At 45.5% G+C, this 7,500-nt stretch overlaps 1 protein-coding gene across 1 annotated transcript in view; it reads left to right on the top strand.

The window, feature by feature from the left end:
• Positions 1-7,500, top strand: part of prkx (protein kinase X-linked) — a 56,832-nt gene that overhangs the window by 24,422 nt on the left and 24,910 nt on the right. The gene's annotated exons all lie outside the window — the stretch shown is intronic.

Raw genomic sequence — 7,500 nt, 5'->3', positions numbered from 1 at the left:
TGTTGGCAGTGGAAGAGGTGGGACATTTGCCCACACTCACCATACTGCCGTTACGAGCAATCATCATCGACTTTCAAATCTTGTACTGAGATTCTGGTCTGACCAAGAAGACAACTAATAATGTTTCCCAAACGACCTGATTAACCCGCCTCCCTCGGTTTGCTACTGGTCAAGGCCAGAAAAGGCTGTGCCGAATTTTAAAAAATGTGAAAGTGTTGGCATGAAATACTGCACTGTAGGCCATCGCTCCGTTTGCCACTGGTCGAGCCCAGAAGTTTAATCAAACATTTTCTTAGTCCCAATAGAGCGTCTCTGCTTAAACCACGTCACCGCCTTGAACTTGCCTCTACCCAGGGCCGTTGGAGCCGCTTAAAGTTGATTGCTTGCCGACTAAGGGGGTGGAGTTCCCAATTTCCCTGGAACTCAGAAGCGATATTTGTATTTCTCCTTGTCTGACTATAAGCAACGCCGAAGATGTTGGATCACTAGGAGGGCGTAGCCTGGCTAGTTACAAGCTGTCTCTCTATATATTCCTATGGCCATGCTCTGGCTCCTATTTATAAGCTGGACACATGCATATGACACAAGCATGGACATGTGTCCCTGACTCAAACCCATATGGACATACTGTATTACACACAGACAACGATATGATGACCAGCTCTCATTACGCACAACAGTGTTTCTCAAAGTGGGGCATACCCCCCCCCCCCCCCCCCCCCCCAGGGGGGCTTATGCCCCACTTTGAGAAACACTGTTGTGGAGGCATCTCAAGGGGGTCGTGTGACAACTGATTTTGAGGTTTTTTAAAATTATTTCCTGTCCCGCCATGAAGTCAATAAGTTAAAAGCCCTCACCAACATTATATTATTAATTGTCATGAATTTGAATAGCATAGGGAATAAACACACTTCTGCACTCGACTACAGTCCCTCTTTGTATAATCTCTTTAGTCACCTTTCCTTTGATTCTGCGCAGCGATCGCAAAATCAGTCTGCGCGAGGTTGGGCTCGGAAGCATTCAGACCCTCTGAAGGGGGGAATGATGGAAAAAGGTTGGGAACCCCTGACGTACAGTATATGATTGTTAGTGTGACTGACAAGAAATATGAACAATCAGCCTCCTGTTCCCATCACACTGTGAGTCACACACGCATACCGGTATATATACTACGTACTGTATATGACACATACAACACACACACACATGCATAAGACACACGGACACACGGACACACATGCATACTATGACATACACAAACGCACACAAACCGTTTACATTACAATATTGATAGCTGGAATTAGTCTAAAACTAATCAAAATAAGCCAGTAATCATTTCTAAAATAATCTGGAAAGGAAAATGCATATGTTTATATGATTTCTAGATCGTATCTAATGACTGAAAATGCTAGCCTTTACTCCAAAGGGGTGTCGCGCCTTAATGTTTGTAGCCGGGAGGGTGCGTAGGTTCCACAAAGTAATCCAATGAAGCAGCAAGGAGGAACTCGCACACCACTGATGCCGATGCATAAATGATTTTAATGCATAAGGAAAATAAAGAAGGTGCTACCCAGTGAAGTGCAAAACGTTTTCGGTCCTTCAGACCATCATCAGTGCTTGTCACTCCGCTTAGATAGCTGAGGGCCATGGACGGAACCAAACTGTCGTTATGGTTACAATTCCCTCGCCTTTCCCAATAAGCCAATCTAGCTCTAAAAAGGCCAAAACGCAGGATGAATTGCAATAGTAATTGTTCCTACCTTTATGCGACCATTAAACCCCCTTGCATCACATATTTAAAGTCTATGGCTTGATATTTAGTGGAACATGCTTTTTTTCAAGGTCAAAGTTGGAGATTTCCCATTCATTTTTCCATAAATGGAATGTAAATGGACTGCATTTATATAGCGGCTTTCCACTCCTTCGAGCACTCAAAGCGATTTACATTGTATGCCTCACATTCACCCATTCATACTCTCATTCACACACCGGTGGCCGTGGCTGCCAAACAGGGTACCACCCTGCCACCAGGAGCAACTTGGGCTTAAGCATCTTGCTCAAGGACACATCGATGGGGTCTGGCAGAGCGGGGCTCGAACCTGCAAACTTCTGGCTGCCGAACGGGTCCTCTACCACCTGAGCTACCACTGCCATAGGCTGACATTATAGGTGATACTAGGTGAATAGGATATCATTTGTTTATTGCTCATGCACGCATATCTAATGTCTGATCCCAGAGGTACAGGAATGTCTTATCAGTGTACAGATTCTCAGAAATGCATGCTTGTGCAGACAGGGACACGCAGGCGCGTGCGGGCACACACACACACACACACACACACACACACACACACACACACACACACACACACACACACACACACACACACACACACACACACACACACACACACACACACACACACACGCGCGCGCACACACACACACACACACACACACACACACACACACACACACACACACACACACAAATGCAGACACACACAGTCCGTTCCGTGACCTAGACAGCAGACGACCCCAGTGCTCACCCACACATACACACACACACATACACACACTGTCTGGTCTCACAGACAGAAACAGACACCCCTGTCACACTCGCAGACACACACCCCCACACACAAACAACGAAACACACACACACACACTAACACAAGCAATGAAACACACACACACACACACACACACATACAAACAACGAAACACACACACACACACACACACACACACACACACACACACACAAACATCGAAACACACACACACACACACACACACACACACACACACACACACACACACACACACACACACACACACACACACACACACACACACACACACACACACACACACACACACATACAACGAACCACACACACACACACACACGCAATGAAACACGCTCATACTCGCAGACGCACACCTGAACACACACACACACCTGAACACACACACACACCCCTGAACACACAGACACCGACACACTGATCTCAGTAGCTGCATGATTTATTTATTTAGCGGACAGGGGGCCTGACAGGGGCTTGACACTAAAACTTTGATTTTCCCTCTCAGCAGAAACCCAACTCTATTCTGCCCATCCGCTTGTGAATGTGACTTGTAACACAGACACAACACCTGTGTTATTCACACCCCAACCCTGCTGGCCATCCGTTGACGTGACACACAGTGTGCCTGTATAATTCAGACTGTTTTCCAGCAAGCTGTCATATACACATACAGTAACTCACCAGAAGAGACAAAAGCTACAAAAAGTCACTGGACTGTCGCTGCTTTATAGCAAGAGCAACATGATTAATAAAAGTGACAGAGTATGATCATTAAAAAGCAGAATGCAAGCATTTCCGACATTCCAATTGGCTGTGGCTGTACTGCATCATAGATCATTGGCGTAATGTATTTCCTGAAGTTCAACTACAAACTGTCACTGGAGTCACTCAAATCGCCTCCAGTTGCCTAAATCTTGTCAAAATGTTGTCTCTTCTCTTGCCAGCCCCTCCATACAAATTCAATTAATTTACTTCTATCCCTCCGTTAGTGAAGGGGACTACTCGCACAGACCCAACACACGTGTTATTCACACTCCAGCCCTGCTGCCCAATCGTTAGTGGCCAATCGTAAGGGCGAAGTGTTAGTTGGGACCCCTAGGCGGGTCGCGGAGGTATTGCAAGAGAGAAGTAACTGTTCTGAGGTCTGAAATGGGGTCGAAGCAGAAAAAGGTTTGTGCGTTGGTGAACGTGACCAGTAAGTTAGACGCTGCGTGTGTTGTGTATAATTCAGAGTGTTTTCCAGTGTCACCCCATATGGACACACACACACAACACACTCTCTGCTGCCCAATCGCTAGTGCAAAGCGGCTCTAAAATGGGGTCGGAGCAGAAAAAAATGTGTTAGTGAACGTGACCAGTAAGTCAGACGCTGCGTGTGTATAATTCAGAGTGTTTTCCAGCGAGCTGTCGTCTACACATAACAAATCAGCAACACTTTGGCCCCTGGATGTGGTGCCGACTTACTGCTGCTGTCCTGTGTGTCTGTGTGTGTGTGTGTGTGTGTGTGTGTGTGTGTGTGTGTGTGTGTGTGTGTGTGTGTGTGTGTGTGTGTGTGTGCGTACGTGCGCGCGTGTGTGTGTGTGTGTGTGTGTGTGCGTGTGTGTGTGTGTGTGCGTGTGTCTGTGTGTGTGTGTGTGTGTGTGTGTGTGTGTGTGTGTGTGTGTGTGTGTGTGTGTGTGTGTGTGTGTGTGTGTGTGTGTGTGTGTGTGTGTGTGTGTGTGTGTGTGTGTGTGTGTGAGTGTGTGTGTGGCTTTGGTGCCGTCTTACTGCTACTGTCTGCTCAGGTGCAATCTCTGTGACAGTAATTGCTGAGTACTGGTCTGGGTTTGTGTGTGTGTGTGTGTGTGTGTGTGTGCATGTGTGTGTGTGAGAGAGTGCCGGGGTGTGTGTTTCAGTCGCTCAGATCTCAGAGATCAGACCACCGTGTGTGTTTTACAAGTGTGTGTGCGCTCATGTATATGTCTGGGATTAGATCTGTGTGCCGTCTTTCTCTCACTGTCCACTGAGGTGCAATCTCTCTCGCTACTACTACAATGTCATTGACCCAATTACTGACCACTGTAATATACACTATGGTAAAAGCAAATAACAAACAGCTAACAGTACAGAGTACTGTACTAGGTTATGTACACCGTAATGGTAAAAGGCAGTAACCTGGTTCTCTCGATGGTTGTTACCAACCATCTGGTACATTGTCAATCGCTTAGCTCTGGAAAGGCATAGGTGTGTTCAAAACAGCTCGAACCTGATTGGAGAATTCACGTGGCTTTTTAAAAAAAAATCCGTACTACTTCACCCCCTGACTTGTATATACCCCGCCCGGCGATCACGCCATGGAGCCAAATGACTCAGTTCTGAAAGGTAAAACCGAACAGCAGGAAATGAGGTCAGATATGTTTCGCGTTACTGTGGGTTCTTGCAAATGAAGTGATTAACATGCTTATATCTGGTGTAAACCGACTAATAACACAACTATATCCCACTTTATAACGCAACTATTTACTATAATAATGTAATGTGCCCCCCTGGCCTATTTAATACTAATAAGCGCCGAGTAATAAATAGATGCATTCATATGAGAACAGGCGTAGTATTGTAGTATTGTAGTACTGTAGTGCATTGAGGGCATCCAGCCAGCTGCTGATGTGGTACCAGTGTAATTACATTACTGTACTGAAATTAGACCAGCCTCCACAGTCTTGGCACCTCACAGTTGGCCTTCTGGTTTCAATATAATTGGAGAAATCTGACAAGATGTGGTGGTATTGATAACGTAGTCTGCCATGTCACACAGTACTGGTTTCAATATAATACTATCAGTGCTGGTTTAACAATATGACCCGGAGAAGTGAAGGATGCAGGACAGCATTCCTAGTTAATTGCCCGTCAGCTGTTTTGGTCTTCCGTGTCGGCCTCGTTTAACACCATACCAAACACTACTCTGACTTGCGCCCTCTGGCTGCGTTTCACCAAACTACACACAAAGGGTGCTCCGGCCTCCTCACGCCACCAAAATCAGAATCATTTCACAGTACAGTTTCCAATATAATTTGGGGACATGTATCAAGATGCGGTATTGATAACTTAGTATTTCCGGTGCGCCTGGTGTACGGCTGCAAGTCGAGTAGCTCCGTGTTTAGTCTCTTTTTTTTTCGTCTTTTTGTGTTTTTCTACTTATCTCTTTCTTTAATCCTGAACACCACACGGTGTCTTTAATTATATCCTACTTTATGTGTAATATGTGTGTTACGTCTTGTGAGCAATGTCTTTATTTATGTATGTGTGTATGCTACTTGACACCTTAATTTCCCCCTGGGATCAATAAACGATACTCTACTCTACTCTACTCTACTCTACTCTACTCTACTCTACTCTACTCTACTCTACTCTACTCTACTCTACTAGTCTGCCATATCTGGTAGAGTTTTAAATATTATTATGTAATATTTAATATTATGTAATATTAATGCTCCTCTTGGGTTGGAATTATGATGCCGTCATATCAATTAGGTTTTGAGCAGTCGTAAAAGCTTACACGCCGATGCAGCGGGTTGATTGGATCAATGACAGCGTAGCTCAGCAGGCAATTGGCTCTTGTTGCCGGGCGGACAGGTGGGAGATGAGCAGGCACATGCCATATTGGTGTTACGAATTGCCCCTCTTCATTTCTATGGACACTTTCTTAAGTGTTTCGTCTCTTAAGTGTCTCTGCCCCCGACCTTAGAGTTGAGGAAATGATGTTTTGATTGCTACGGAGTCTTGGCCTGCATCCTTGGCATTGGGACAGAGCCAGCTGGCACACACACACAGACACACACACACGCTCACACGCTCTCACACACACACACACACACGCTCACACACACAAACACACGCGCGCACACACACACACACGCTCACACACACAAACACACGCGCGCACACAAACACACACACACACATACACACACACAGACACACACGCTCACACACACACACACACACACACGCACGCACGCACGCACACACACACACACACACACACACACACACACACACACACACATGTGCGTGTGTGTGTTCGTTTAGAGTCAGAGCTGATTATGCATCACAAGACCACTTGTTTACCGCTACTTACTCAATATATCTGTGTGTGTGTGTGTGTGTGTGTGTGTGTGTGTGTGTGTGTGTGTGTGTGTGTGTGTGTGTGTGTGTGTGTGTGTGTGTGTGTGTGTGTGTGTGTGTGTGTGTGTGTGTGTGTGTGTGTGTGTGTGTGTGCGCCTGTGCGTGTGCACACACCCATTGTCAACTGTGTATTAGTATGTTAAACTGTAACATTTTATTGCTCCACGTGCAGTTCTCTGTTGCCCTTGTGTTTGTTTGTTTTGTCTGGGTGTGAATGTAAGGTCATGCACCCGTGTGTTTGTGTTATGTGTCAGTACATGTGTATGTTTTTTGTATATGCTGATCGACTATGTTACATTCTTGTATTATTATATTATATCATATCATATTATATTATTGTATTTTAAATGTTGTTTGTGAACATAGTAAACAGGACTGTGTGAGCGGGGCCGCACATGCTTACTGTAGTAAATGGTGAATAGTTAATGGACTATTGTGTGTGTGTGTGTGTGTGTGTGTGTGTGTGTGTGTGTGTGTGCGTGTGCGTGTGTGTGTGTGTGTGTGTGTGTGTGTGTGTGTGTGTGTATGTGTAGGTTCTGGACGCATCATGACGAGCGGTTCCTCTACATATGAGTGGACTATGACACATTATTGTTTTATAATATTGTGTGTGCGTGCGCGTGCGCGTGCGCGTGCGTGTGTGTGTGTGTGCGTGTGTGTGTGTGTGTGTTTTTAAAGGTTCTGGACGCATCATGACAAGCGGTTCTATGATACATTATTGTATTATAATATTGTGTGTGTGTGT

The sequence above is a fragment of the Engraulis encrasicolus genome, chromosome 12 (assembly GCF_034702125.1).
Source record: "Engraulis encrasicolus isolate BLACKSEA-1 chromosome 12, IST_EnEncr_1.0, whole genome shotgun sequence".
NCBI lineage: Eukaryota > Metazoa > Chordata > Actinopteri > Clupeiformes > Engraulidae > Engraulis > Engraulis encrasicolus.
This window is presented reverse-complemented; position numbering and strand designations above follow the sequence as displayed.